Source organism: Diabrotica virgifera, chromosome 8 (assembly GCF_917563875.1).
Source record: "Diabrotica virgifera virgifera chromosome 8, PGI_DIABVI_V3a".
NCBI lineage: Eukaryota > Metazoa > Arthropoda > Insecta > Coleoptera > Chrysomelidae > Diabrotica > Diabrotica virgifera.
Window position 1 is genome coordinate 74,639,590 of NC_065450.1, and position 15,779 is coordinate 74,655,368.

General features: G+C 36.1%; 1 protein-coding gene across 2 annotated transcripts in view; it reads left to right on the forward strand.

Moving 5' to 3' along the window:
- The window catches only part of LOC114334475 (facilitated trehalose transporter Tret1), a 102,939-nt gene that overhangs the window by 66,623 nt on the left and 20,537 nt on the right, over positions 1–15,779 (forward strand). The window lies entirely within an intron of this gene.

The following is a 15,779-nucleotide window of genomic DNA, read 5'->3' on the forward strand; positions in this document are numbered from 1 at the left end:
GATATCATAAAACTGATAGAAAACATATATGTAAGAAATAAAATAGAGATGAAAGTCAATGGAATAATAACAGAACCCATAGAAACAAACACAGGAATCCGGCAAGGAGATTCACTAAGCCCTCTACTGTTTAACATAATATTGGATGCAATAATAAAACAAGTGAAGAAAAAAGAGGGTACAAAATGGGCAATAGAGAGATAAAAATACTCTGTTACGCTGATGACACCGTGTTAGTAGCAGAGTGCGAAGACGACCTACAAAGATTATTGCACGAGTTCAACATTAACGCAAAAGAAATGAATATGAAAATATCAGTCCAAAAAACAAAAAGCTTAGTAATTGCCAAAGAACCAATAAGATGCAAATTGGAGTTAGACAATCAAATTATACAAGTAATGACTTTCAAATATCTGGGAATTAATCTATCAGCCGACAACAATATCGAAGAAGAGGTAAAAGACCAAATAACTAAAGCCAGTAGAACGGCCGGGTGCCTAAACGACACAATTTGGAAAAACAAACACCTAAGATTGGAAACAAAGGCCCGAATATATAAGTCAGTTATTAGGCCAGTTATGACTTACACGGCCGAAACAAGACCAGATACAAGCAAAACACGAAGACATCTGGAAACCAACGAAATGAAGATCTAAAGAAGGATTGCTGGAAAAGCACTACAGGATAGGGTAAGAAGTGAGGAAATCAGACGCATATGTGGAGTAGACAATATAAATACCTGGGTAAAGAACAGAAAAGAAGAGTGGAATGAGCACATAAGCAGGATGTCTGAATCAAGGATAGTAAGAATAGCCAGGGACAAGTCACCGTTAGGCAGGAGAAGTATAGGACGCCCAAGGAAAAGATGGAATGACAACTTAGGGGCAGAATGAAAGGCACCGTTGAAGAAAAACAGGCAGTACTGCCTATATAAAAGAAGAAGAAGAAGAAGAAGATCCACACTTCATTTGCCAAATCTTTTCTTTTTTTTTGAGAAGCAACCTTCTGTTTTACATGGAACAGTAAATCGGCAAAACTTCAGATATTGGATTCTGTCCTCAAGATCTCCAGATCTTACACCACTTGATTTTATTCTATAATTTTTTACCTCAGGTATTAAAATTTTTGAGTCAACTACTTTATAATTAACGTCTCTAGCATCCACGGCTAAATATATAATTTAATTGAATTTAGAATAAGCGGCATCAGATATACAATTTATTCATGTGATCTTAATCGGCTTTAATCGCAAAGCTCCCAATAAATCTGACAAGTTAAATGAAAATTGGGCTCATGCAATTTTCCGGACAAACATTTGCATTTTCCGACAGCCACCGGATAATTTTCGTGGATTTGCTCTATCCATTCTGCCGCGATGTTGATCTATTTTGCTTTGTCTGACTATCCGAAGTTGGCACCATGAAGGGTGGTGTGCCACAGGGAGCGGTATTCTCATCATATCTATACACCGTCTATACGGCAGAAACCTCAACTAAACCCATATCGTTGCTAAGTCTATATGCAGACGATACAGTGATAGCTTCTAGCAGTACCCACCTAGATCTAGCAACAAGACACCTACAAAGGGTGCTTGACGAACTATAAGAATGAAATGTGCAGTGGAAAATAGCCATCAACCCTGCCAAAAACAGGCCGTCTTGTGCCAAAAAAAGAAGAGGCAGACCAAATGGGGTACTATCCTTATTCGATACCCAAATTGAATTGTCAAACCAATCCAGATATCTAGGCGTAACGTTGAACAAGAAGCTGACCTTCGCAGAACATAACGTGAAACATGTTGCGAATGCTAGTAGTGTACCAACAAATGGTAGTATAAACCTTGATTGCAGACCTTGGTTAAGAGAGGCAGAGAATCCTTAAATTAACTGAAGGCAAATTGCAGCTGCTACAAACATTTATAATAAATCTGTTTTACGTGTACAAAACAGGAGAAATATGAAAATTTTTATGTCCAGGATATCAATGAGGATGATCCAGATCACCAAATGCAGTTTTGTGAAATATTGCAAGATTTATGTAATCAAGATACACGCTTCATTCGCCAAATCATGTTTTCGTTACTTAAAATTCATTTTATTTAACAAGAAAACACTGAAAACTTTTGTTATCAAACCTTCCACAAAATGTATGTATTATAAATTAATGTCACTTCAGCGGTTTCGGCAGAGTGCCTTTCTCATTTTACTATGTGTCTGCACTTTAAAGTCTCTAACTGAATAGGTTGAGGAGTGGGGAGCTGTTTGTCATAAGATAAAACAATAAATCACCAAAACTACAGATTGATATTGGATCCTGTTCCCAAGATCTCCAGACCTTACACCACTTGATTGTTTTTAGAATTTTTTTACTCCAATTATTATTAAAGTTTTTCAGTTAACTACTTTATATTTGACGTCTCTAGCATCCACAAAAGCTAAATATATAATTTAATTGAATATAAAGTAAGCGGCATCAGCTATGCAACTTATTCGTGTGATCTTAGTCGGCTTTAATCGCGAAGCTCCCAATAAATCTGACAAGTTAATTGAAAATTGGGCTCATGCAATTTTCCGGAAAAACATTTGCATTTTCCGACAGCAACCGGAAAAGATGGTCAGACAACTGCTGCGATGGTGATCTATTTTGCTTTGTCTGCCTATCCGAAGTTGGAACCATGAAGGCTGGTGGGCCATAGGGAGCGGTATTCTAGTCATATCTATACACCGTATATACGGCAGAAACCTCAACTAAACCCAGATCGTTGCTAAGTCTATATGCAGACGATACAGTGATAGCTTCTAGCAGTACCCACCCAGATCTAGCAACAAGACACCTAAAAAGGGCGCTTGACGAACTATAAGAATGAAGTGTGCAGTGGACAATAGCTATCAACCCTGCCAAAAACAGGCCGTCTTGTGCCAAGAAAGAAGAGGCAGACCAAATGGGGTACTGACCTTATTCGATACCCAAATTGAATCGTCAAACCAATCCAGATATCTAGGCGTATCGTTGAACAAGAAGCTGACCTTCTCAGAACATGACGTGAAACATGTTGCGAATGCTAGTAGTGTACCAAAAAATGGTAGTACAAACCTTGATTGCAGACCTTGGTTAAGAGGGGCAGAGAATCCTTAAATTAACTCAAGGCAAATTGCAGCTGCTACAAACATTTATAATAAATCTGTTTTACGTGTACAAAAACAGGAGAAATATGAAAATTATTATGTCCAGAATATCAATGAGGATGATCCAGATCACCAAATGCAGTTTTGTGAAATAATGCAAGATTTATGTAATCAAGATACACGCTTCATTCGCCAAATCATGTTTTCGTTACTTGAAATTCACTTTATTTAACAAGAAAACACTGAAAACATTTGTTATATAACCTTCCACAAAATGTATTATAAATTAATGTCACTTCAGCGGTTTCGGAAGATTGCCTTTCTCATTTTACTATGTGTCTGCACTTTAAAGCCTCTAACTGAATAGGTTAAGGAGTGGGGAGCTGTTTGTCATAAGATAAAACAATAAATCACCACAATTACAGATTGATATTGGATCCTGTTCCCAAGATCTCCAGATCTTACACCACTTGATCGTTTTTAGAATTTTTTTACTCCAATTATTATTAAAGTTTTTCAGTTAAATACGTCTCTAGCATCCACAAACGCTAAAAACATAATTTAAGTGAATATAAAGTAAGCGGCATCAGCTATACAACTTATTCATGTGATCTTAATCGGCTTTAATCGCAAAGCTCCCAATAAATCTGACAAGTTAATTGAAAATTGGGCTCATGCAATTTTCCGGACAAACATTTGCATTTTCCGACAGCCACCGGAAAAGATCCGTGGATTTGCTCTATTCATTCTACTGCGATGGTGACCTACTTTGCTTTGTCTGGAAAAAAACGGCATTTTAAGCAGTTGGTTTAGTTTTGTATAAATTTTATACAAAATTTATTAAAGTTGAGGTTAAAAAGAATTGTGATTAGAGCTGCAGACTGGCCAATAATTGCTTAATTTTACGTATAAAACAATCATATATTACTCTGACAAGAATTACTTACTTTCCGTGTCCGGAACACCAACGACTATAAATTCTGTATTTCCAATGTTTGGCCACATAGATGGCCCTGTCATTTGCTATAATTGAGTCTTCTTATGTGCAGGTCTCTCTTATTTCTGTGCATGATACATAGTAGATGCTGGCTGGTCTGGTATCCCCATTTTGTCAGGTTACTAGTACAACGTGAAACGCCGGTTCTTAGTCTGTTTAGCGCTTTCCAAGTCGGATACGGTAAATTGTGTCCAGCAGCCATTTCCTCTGAGGGAGGAAAATGTGTCGCGGTAGCTGACGTTTATCATAGGTGTATTCGGCGCGTCTCTGGCGCTTCGGTGATGGATCTTGATGTTTTCAGGAAGCTTTTTCGAGATCTTAGCTGCTTGGCTGAGTTTGGTGGTCATATAAGGGGTGTCTTCGGTCCGTCTCCTGCTTTTTTCGTTCTACCTCTGACGTGACCTTCCTCCTGATAGGTGGTGGAGCAATCCCAGTTATGGAGTATACGTCGTCGATAGGTGTCGGTTTCATGCAACCCGATATTATACGAACCGTTTCATTTAGAGCCACGTCGACGTTTTTTGCGTGAGCAGGGTTTGCCCATACTGGTGCTCCAAACTCCGTGGCCGAAAAACATAATGCTAAGGCAGAAATGCGGAGAGTGTGTGGTTGTGCTCCCCATTTTTTATTAGTTAGCTTGCGGATGATATTATTTCTGGCACTTACTTTCTTCTTGATATCTTGACAGTGGTATCGGTAAGACAGAGTTCTATCCAGACGGACGCCAAGGTATTTTGACGTCTCGGTGTGTTCCAGCATCTGACCATGCCATTCCACCTCCAGCGGCCTTTGGGCATGCTTGTTTCTAAGGTGGAAAGCACAAAGCTGGGCTTTTGTGGGATTGGGTTTCAGATGGTTTTTATCGTAGTATAGAACTAAGTCTCCCAGGGCATCTGTCAGTTTCACTTCGACTTCATTGAAGGTTCTTCCCTGAGCTGCCACAGCTGTATCATCAGCGTAAATAAATTGCCTTGTTTGTTGGTGTATGGGTTGGTCGTTGGTGTATATGTTCTATAGAATCTGCGCGAGGACACTTCCCTGTGGTAGCCCATTTTTTGGTCCCTCCACCGACTGTTCTTGGACTGGAGCGTTACGTAGAAGCGCCTATTCTGGAGGAGACATTTCACTAACTTTGTTAGTCGGAAATCCTTTGTAGTTTCGTAGAGTGTAGTTTGACAAAAATTTAAGGAGAGTAATTCATAAAATGTAATATGATACGAGGGTCATGTAAGAAAAGGTTCCCTATGCGCCGAGAAGGAGTACGACGTGTTGGAAGAAATCTGACAACACTGCCGTATACATCAACTGTTTCTCTCTCTTACGCCACCAGTTTCGTCTCGCTGCATTGCTCCGTGTCAGCCTAGCAGCCTTCGAAGGTGAAGTTCCCGGTCGTTGTTGCCGCCAATGTGAAATTCATGCTGTGCTACGTTTTTAAATGTAAAATGGATTTCATCTATTGACATCGTCAGCTAATCGAAGTTTTTGAGTAAAAGTACAAATCTGTTCAACATATTTGCAAATGGTGTAGAGCAGTGTGGTTCAACCTTTTAGTCGTTGCGGGCCGTATTAAATTTGAAATTATTATGAAGGGCCAGAGAACTCGACTCGTTCCAAAAAAGTTTATTTTAAAAAATAACATACAAACGAAATATTATTTACAAGTAGTTTATTATGGTTTACAATTTACATGTTATGTTTAAAATTTAACAGAAAATAAAAAATCAATGGGATATTTGAGGCAAGGGTTTATCCTCTACTAACTTTTGCACATCTATTTCTATGCTAGTCGTAGTTCGTAGTGAGTCTAATACATGCTTCCAGAGAATCGTTTTCCATGCGATTACGTGTTTTAGATTTAATATACTTCAAAGCAGAAAATGTACTTTCACATATATACGTGCTACCAAACATCGAATATAGCTTCAATGCAAAGTTACGAAGTTTAGGAAAACGATCCTTAGAGACTAACTTCCAAAAGGTACTAATGTCTTCATTTTTCTTTGCTTGAAAAAACGAATCGGACTGTTCTGTAGTTCGCACAGCTTTAATTGGTATTCTGCTGATTGGTTCTGGATGTTGACTCCCATTGGATTGTTAAAATGCTCAAGATCGGGTTTCAGTGCATCAAATTCCGAAAACCTTTCATCGAATTCTCCTTTTATTTCTGTAAGAACTTTTGCAAACCTTGAGAAATCGACCATGGTTTCTTCTTGATTTATTTAGAAATACGCAGGAAAATGTGTGAGGTCGTTTATTTTCATGCAGTTCTCGAAAATATCAAGTTTTTTGCGAAATGTCTCAATTTGACCAACCAACTGTGATACTGTCTTATTTTTCCCCTGGAGTTGTAGGTTTAATGTGTTTAAGTGGGAGGTAATATCTGTTAGAATTGCCAGTTCATGAAGAAATGTTTTGTTCTTAAGCTTTGTTATAAATACGTCCGTTAACAATTTCCGTTTCAAAAAACAGTAAGATCTCTTTTCTTAAAGAAAAAAAATTTCTAAGGCATTTACCTGCACTCAACTCTGTTTCCTCCTCTTAAGCCGTTTACTATCTGCACTGCAGTTTTCATATTATCGTTGATTTTAATTATCTTTCCGCAGAGAGCCTCTTGATAGATAATGCAATGAAACATAACACAGTGAACACCATTTTCCCGCAAAAGTCCTGCCAATCCCGTTATGCGTCCCGTCATTGATTTTGCTCCGTCGCGGTCGGTGCAAACGCAAGAGCACTTTTGAAAACCATCTATATTTTTCACAGCGTCACTAACTGCTTCAAATATATTTATACCTTTCGTCCCGTCTTCCATGTGGTGCAGTTTTAGAAGTTCCTCAGTTACACAAAAATCTTCACTGATGCATCTAACAAAAATTAAGAGCTAATTTTTGTCAGTAATATCAACAGATTAGTCCAGGGCTAAGGAGTGGTACAAACAATCACGAACTGTGTCGACCATTTTTTTTAAATACAGGAGTATTCAGTTCATCAACTCTTCTAGATACAGTTTGATGGGAAACTGAAACACATTCAAAATTTTTGGCCATCTTTTCATCTCCAAAGAATCGCGCCATTTTAACGGAACACCGCTTGATCATTTCTCCATCTCTAAATACTTTTTTACTTTTGACAAGCTCTAAACATACTTCATAGTATGATGCTGCTAAGCTTGATGATTGAACTGCTGTTGGTTTTGTAAATAGAGATTTTTGTTTATTCAATTTAACTTTAAGTTCTTTTACAAGAGTATTGCGAACTTCACCTTGATATTTGTCGTATTTTGTTTTGTGCTGGGTTTCATAATGCCTACTAATATTGTATTCTTTTGATACCGCGAGTACTTGACAACAGATAATGCACTGAGGTTTGCCTTTTAATTCGATGAAGAAATATTGATTTTCCCATTTTCCTTGGAACGTACGATTCTCTTCGAAAATTTTGCGTTTTTTGGCACTACTCGATCTGAATTTAAAATTCAATTTATTCGCCACTGTTAATTCAACACGACACGTGCAGCTGAAGCTAAGGCTACGGCTCCACGGGCTGGAAATTGACGCTAGCAGTAGCCGCAAAACGAACTTAAGGTTCCGCAGAACGGAATAGGAATAGCCGAACTGTACCGACTACAGGACTTGTGCGTAGTCGGTTCAGTTCGGCTATTCCTATTCCGTTCCGTGGAACCTTAAGTTCGTTTTGCGGCTACTGCTAGCGTCAATTTCCAGCCCGTGGAGCCGTAGCCTAACAGCTAACTGCCCGCTCATCGGAAGTGGGTGTTCAAGGTTAACTACTTTCTTAAAGAGGGCTCCACACTCTCGGCGAAGTTACTTCGCCAAAGTTGACCGAAGTCCGAAGTACTCGGGCCGCATGCGACCCGCGTGCCTGAGGTTGGACCACACTGGTGTAGAGAATTAAGTTAAGGACGAACGGACATTCACTATGAATCTGAAGGCCTTCCGCTCCGATCTCCGCCGTGGATACCGTTGTGGTCTTCAACCGTGACTCTGGACAAGGGACCCTAAGCAGGTACTAGTTTCCCGGGTCAGGAAACTCCTGGAATCTGCGAAGGACAGGGATTGATTAATTTCCTTGGTAGGACTGTCTAAAGGAGTTCCTACCCGCTACTCAACATGCTGCATCTCTGGTAATTTTACTCCGATCAATCTGAAATTTTCAGAGAATATTCTTGAAATTATGCACTTTTATTTAAAATAATCAAATCAAATAAATAAAAAAATCAAATATGTCAAACCATACCCCCCTTAATATGCAACAACTACAGCAAGTAACACAGTCAGTTTAAAATAATAGTCCAGAAAGCCACTGCGCATCCGCTAGAAAAAATATTCTGATTCGGATTTTTTGCACAACCTTACTCAAAAAGACCCCTTTTAACAAATTTGTATGTTGCGAGGTCCAAAAGTGGGTCAAAAATTTTTAAACATTTTTTTTCCTAAAATTTTTTTTGGATCGAACAGTTTTTTTTAAGATCTTTTGGATCATTCCAAACAGAAAAGGTCTTTGGTGACTTTTCTCTAAATTTGATAGTTTTTGACATATAAGCGATTAAAAATAAAAAAATTGCGAAATCGGCCATTTTCAACCCTCAAAAACTATGTGAAAAACTGAAAATTTCAATGTTACCAAGGTAGGCAGATATTATCTAAATATCGATTGATGAAATCCCGAAGAGTTTTTTGCAATACATTATCGAAAACCTCTTTGTTTTTTAATTACTAATTAAGCGGTCGCTACACTATTTTCAACAGTTGCATGTATACAACATTGTATGTAGGCAATATGCGTAAATAAAATATATGTGCCGAAAAATATTCTGATTAAATTTTTTTTCACCATCTTGCTTGAAAATCTCACTATTAACAAATTTGCATGTTGCCAGTAGGGCAGTCAATAGCTCTTGAATAGCTCAAGAAACAAAATCTACCCTATGCCAATGTGTGCTTTTATCTTGGGGGTGGTTCCCACCCCTTTTCGGATTTGAAAAATGTTTTGATTAAAATAGCCATGGAAGTGGCTAGAGAACCTTATGCAAAAACTGTTCTATAATTATTTTTTGAAAACTCAATGCTTTTTGAGTTATCCGTGGTTGAAAATTGGACATTTTCATTGAAAAATGACACCTTTTCGTACGGATTTTTGCGAATGCCTTAAAAACTATGCCTCTAACAAAAAAAAAAAATTAAATATTTCTGTAGGTTATAGAAAAAGCAAAGAGATTCGTTCCTTTGTAAATCTTCTAGTTAAAATACAAATAGGGATATGGTAGGTAAGAAAAGTTTGTTTTTTAGCTGCATGCTCAAATCGGTGTATTCAACTTGAAATAACAGAGAAACTGTCGATTTTAGGTGTATAAGGACACTAATAACTTTTGTAGTGTTTAAAAAGACCTTTAAAATGAGCAATAATAAATGTCGATTACATTCAAATTAAGCGAGATATTCTGCAAAAAATTTGATGACTAATGTATTTTAAGAAGAAATGAGAAGTATATTTAACCCCTCATCTATCAGAACTTAAATACATCGTTTTCCTTCTACAATACTTTTTATTATAGTGTTATTTCTATGTTCAAAAGGTTGGACTAAATTAAAATGGGTTTTTGAAAAAATAAGATCAAATTATAGAGCGCATTTTTAAATTTTCTTAAAAATCTTCCTTTTCCTCCATGTAACTCGAAAAAGATAAGAAATACGAAATAAAGATACCACACAAAAATGTAGGGCATTTTTAGATAAAAATTTCCTTTTTATTTTTCATTACTGTATCTCGTATCATTTTGAAGTTACATGGAGAAAAAGCTCATTTTAAAAGTCTTTTCAAGCACTACAAAAGGTGTTAGCAGCATTATACACCTAAAATCGACTGTTTCTCTGTTATTTCAAGTTGAATACACCAATTTGACAATGTACCAAAAAACAAACTATTTTCACCTACCATATATCTCTTTTTGTATTATAACTAGAAGATTTATAAAGGCAAGTGTCTCTTTGCTTTTTTTATAGCCTACAAAAATGTTTGATATAGTTTTTTTAGTTAGATGCATAGTTTTTAAGGTATTCGCAAAAAACCGTTCGACAAGGTACCTATTATGTTTCAATGAAAATGGCCAATTTTCAACCACAAATATCTCAAAAAGTATTGAGTTTTCAAAAAAAGTTATGACACAGTTTTTGCTTAGAATTAGGTTCTCTAGCGAATTCTGTGGTAATTTTAACCAAAAAATTTTCCACCCCTAAGAAGGGGTGGGAACCACCCCCAAGATAAAAGCACGCATCGGCATAGGGTAGACTTTAAATTAGGAGATAAGTAGATGCTAGGCCCAAAATTTCATTAAAATCCATGCAGTAGGATAGAATTCGGAGGTAACATCCTATTCTTGCTCCCATTGACTGGCGTACAGTGGCGTGACAAATGGGTCAAAAAATGTTTTAAACAATTTTTTGTAAACTTAAAATATTTTCCGATTATTTACATCTAATATTACATGAACGCAAAGGTTGAACATAGTGTCGCGCCCGCCTGATTAGCAATTAAAAAACGGAGAGGTTGTCGATATTGTATTGCAAAAAGCTCTTCGGGATTTCATCAATCGATGTTCATCTAATATCTACGTACCTTGGTAACATGAAATTTTCGGTTCTTCACATAGTTTTTCAAGTTAAAAATGGCCGATTTTGCAACTTTTAAATTTTATTCGCTTATATCTCGAAAACCATCACATTTATAGAAAAGTCTTTTCTATTTAGAATGATCCAAAAAATCTAAAAAAAATTTGCTGCAAAAAAATTAGTTTTAGAAAAAACAAAACAAACACGTTTAAAATGATTTTTGACTGCTTTTTGATCCTGGCAACATGCAAATTTGTTAAAAGGCGACTTTTTCAAGCAAGATGGTGAAAAAAAAATTGAATCAGAATATTTTTCCGCACATATATTTACGCATATTCCATACATGGAACGGTTGAAAATAGTGTCGCGCCCGCTTGATTAAGAGTTAAAAAACAAAGGAGTTTTCGATATTGAATTACAAAAAACTATTCGGGTAAATCAATCGATGTTTAAAGAATATCTACCCACCTTGGCAACATTGAGATTTTCAGTTTTTCACATAGTTTTGGAAGGTTAAAAATGGCCGATTTCGCAATTTTTAAATTTTTAATCGCTTATATGTCAAAAACTATCAAGTTTATAGAAAAGTTACTAAAGACCTTTTCTGTTTGGAATGATCCAAAAAAATCTAAAGAAACTTTGATCGATGAAAAAAAAATTTTAAGAAAAAAACACAAAAAAAATGTTTAAAAAATTTTTGACCAACTATTGGACATGGCAACATGCAAAGTTAAATGCGGTCCTTTTTGAGTAAGATTGTGCAAAAAATCCGGGTCAAGATATTTTTCCTAGCGGATGCACAGTGGCTTTCTGGACTATATACTATGGAAAACCCAAAATGATGACCAATCTCGTCCCCAATGAGCTAATATCAAGAAACTGATCACAGAACTTGTGAAAAGATGTGTGTACATATTTGGGTCATTAACAGAAGAAGATGGAAATATATGGAGGATATCTGTATTCAACAACTGAGAAATCAGGGCTGATTGATGGTAGAGCTCGCACCGCACAGTTTTATAGATGAGATACCATTTTAAGATTGTTTAAAGTTTTTATTTCAATTATTAAAATGAATCAGTACGAACCTGTTAACTATAATGACTCTCCCATAATAAAAATAAGCGTAATTACATGATTTTTTAAATTGGACTAATATAAAGAAAACACAACAATAAAATTATTATAACTTTACAATAAAGTACCTACATAAGTAAATTTATGCACTATTGTTATCAAATAACACAATATTATTATTAGGTAGATACTATAATATCTATCATTTATTAACTGTGTAATTATTTGAAAACGCAACAAATTTTGGAAGTAAGTTAAACTCAAATTGATCACCTACAGGTTTCTCCTTTTGTAGAAGTTTTTTTAAATTTTTTCCCATTTTTCATTTAGTGAGCCCTCTTTTTTAATCCTTTCATATTTCTGTAGTGTCTCATTTGTTTTATTTTAGTAGGTTTATTTTGTTTACACTTAATTTCCATAGGTTTTTCTTTCCATACTGGATTTTGTATATATTTCGGTATCTGGTATTTCTATTATTTCCACTCTTACTAGTCTATGTTGTTTGTTCAATTCTGCTTCACTTATTACTTTTACTTCTTTTATCGCTGTTCGCTTTTATCGTAATCAATGATGCTTTTTTACATACTTTTCCTTGTCTATATAGTTTGTTTGTAGTTCCCATAGGCTGTTGCTTCTTCTCATGATATTGGCAATAAAGAATTTGATCAGTCTATCTTTGTGTAAATTTTTGTCAATTTTTCCGTATTTCCCATGCATCCCTTTCCTTTGTTTACCTACCATTTCCTATCCTAGTGTTCCTGTCTCCTGTTATTAGTACTCTATCATTTTTCTCTATAATTGTATCTAGTGTGTTTTGTTATTGAGTAGAACTGTACCATTTTGGTATGATGTGGACACATGAATAAGAAGTAATATGGTGTCCAACAATAAACGCTTTAATAATATATACAGAGGAATCTGTTGATTCATCTCTGATTTATTACCGATGCGACTTCTACAAAATATACTTTTTTCTAGTAAGTTTTATTGAAATATGTTGGAAAAACTAACTGATCATGGGATGTTGTAACTTAACACTTGTTCAATGTTATAAAACAATAATTTTCATGGCTGTATATATTAATACCGACTGTTATCATTCGCAAACGTTATCTGTGAGTTAGTAAAATTAATAGTGTATTGTACAACAAGAGAGAAAAAAGACATATTTCTCACGAGCGCAGAAGTTTGTTGGCACGAGCCGAGGCACGAGGCGAGTGCCGCAAATCAAGCGAGAGAGAATATATATATATATATATATATATATATATATATATATATATATATATATATACACGTAGGTATTTAATATTCTTAATATCTATATACTTTATTTATTTAACAATATAATTCACAGTTGAACAGTCTTATAATTAAAAGGTAATTTTTGATAAGTTTTGACAAGTGTCAACACATTTTGTTTGACAAAAATAATTGTGTTTGTATTGTGCACGTTACCATGGAAATGGCAATCACATGTATGTAAACCGGCGGTGAACCCGTGAGAAAAAATATTTCTCACTGCAATGGCCGACTTTTCTCACTGCCTGAGAAATTGTTCGTTTTGAATGTATGTAAGTAGTGAGAGAAGTTGCACATTGTATAGCATCCATAGAAGAAATTGTTTATTTTAACTTTGTTATTATTAAGTAGATACCTAATGCAAATCCAGCGGCGCAGTATTTTTTATTAGTGTAGTGTTAATCAAACGTTCGTAGTTTCGTCGAACATAGAATTCTACACCAAAAAAGGAGTAGGTAAAACAAGGGGAAAGGTGCATAACGACACCCCTACTAAAGAGGCATTTCCGCAGAAAGGCTTCTCAAATGCCGAATGCCCCAAGTCTCAAGGCATCTAAGATTAAAAATCACAAAACAATACATTTTAGTGGCTTCTTAGTAGAAATTGAATCCATGACGACAATCTTCTTGAACGTTGTTAATTTCGAATCCAATTATATCTTTTAAATATTGTAAATTTTGTGGTCGATCAATGTTAACTTTTTGATTTAAAGTTTCATCTTTTAAAGGAAAAAATCAAGTGATGTAAGATCTGGAGATATTGGGGGGAGAATCCAATATCTGCAGTTTTGACGATTTATTGTTCCATGTACACAGGACAGTGAACAGGAACCTAAATCGACAAAACGTACAACAATAGTCATCTGTTCCACCCCAGAAATATCAGGTATACAATTTAAAATTATGCTATAATACTGTGTTGATTTCAAAGAGTTTCTGAATTTAGAAGTTTTTGTGTTTCTTTGTCTATGGTTTTCCCGATTCTAGTCTAATTGCTAGTTCTACCCACTGTCGCTGTGACTGTAGATGAGCTAGAGACTTAGCGTAGCTGGACAAAGCTTCAGCCATATGTTTCCAATTATTATATCCATTTTCAGTAAATTTAATTTTTGACATTGGAAATATTTTACAAAAAAAAAATACACAGTATTTTATACTAACAACTGTAGTAGTTAGTTGTAAATCTAGGATCTGAATTATCCTTCGGGAACAACTGAACCTCTGCAATGGATAATTTTGACGGGGGGCCTCTTGTTACCAAAGTTGTGGTTCTAACAAAATCATTAATTTTATTGGGCCACCTTACTGGAGCATAATCAATAATAGTATTGTTACCTGTGACAGAAGTAGTGTCATCAGTAGCTGACGTAAATGCTGATGATTGTCCTAGATGACTGTCGTTGGACTGAGAGGGGGCGGCAGCAGACGTGGATGGAGATCATAGGCCTAGGTCTGGGTAAATGTTGTCAGACTCAAAGGGAGCGATAGTAGCTATATATTCTCTAGGTTGAGCAATATTGTCAGCATCAGTATGTAACGGTTTTAAAAATTTACCTAGGGAAATTTTAAACCTTTTTGTTTCAATCTCCTTCTCTGCTCACTCTTTCTTGTAGTGTCTACTATCCATTATTGCACTTACACAATTATTTTTAATAACGTCACACACTTAGTAGTATATTAGCACAGACTGGAAACTACTGCTTCTCAACGTGCCCTATCATGTCCCCTTGACGTTGGCGATTAACATGGCGAACGCAAACTACACTGTACAACAATTGATCTAAATTGATTTAAAAACTAACTACAGTAAAATACCTGCAAGCCTCAGCAATTAAACGAAATACAAACACACAATAAAATTGTTAACGGCACATTTATCATCTATGGAAACTTGTTAATAGGCTACGAAATGCGCGAGTCAACAGATATCAGTTATCAGATGGCGCTACTGCATCTGGACCATAAAAACTATCCTGTGTGGGAGGGGAAGGAGGGGTACTTTTGATCCCACTATTCTTATGCGACGAAGAAGAAGGCGGTCGATTTCCCGTAGAATGAACCTTGCATTTGTTACTGTTTCACTTATTTAATTCTCGTTTTTACAGTTGCATTTTTACCGCTCTTGTTCATAATATTAATTTTTTATAATAAAAATCATAATTTATTATTAATTCAAATTCAAAAAGTGGCTGTCCTCTAAAATTTGCCGCCCCTAAATTCGCCGCCCTGGGCAGCCGGCCAGTTCGCCCACCCCTGGGGCCGGGCCTGGATTCGGTATCTCAGGGAGACACCCAATATCTGGCGCTTTAATCCCACACTTCACTCTCGCCGAAGTCGATCGAGGTTCAACAAGTACGAGAGTGTAGACGGCCACTTCGTGTAACTTTGCCTCACTTCGTTCTACTTCCATTCTCTGTCGGTCTGGTCAAAGGGATCTTTGTCGGTATCGCACCGCTCTTTGTCGGTATCGCACTTCCTCGCAGTGTGTAGAGAGGGTACTTCGGACTTCGGTCAACTTTGTCGAAGTATCTTCGCCGAGAGTGTGGAGTCCGTTTTACATATAGCCCCATTCAACTATAATAACAATTAATGCTTCGATTCTTTGTATGACTAGACTGTACTAGACTTGTTGCTACCTTCTCATTCTCAAAAA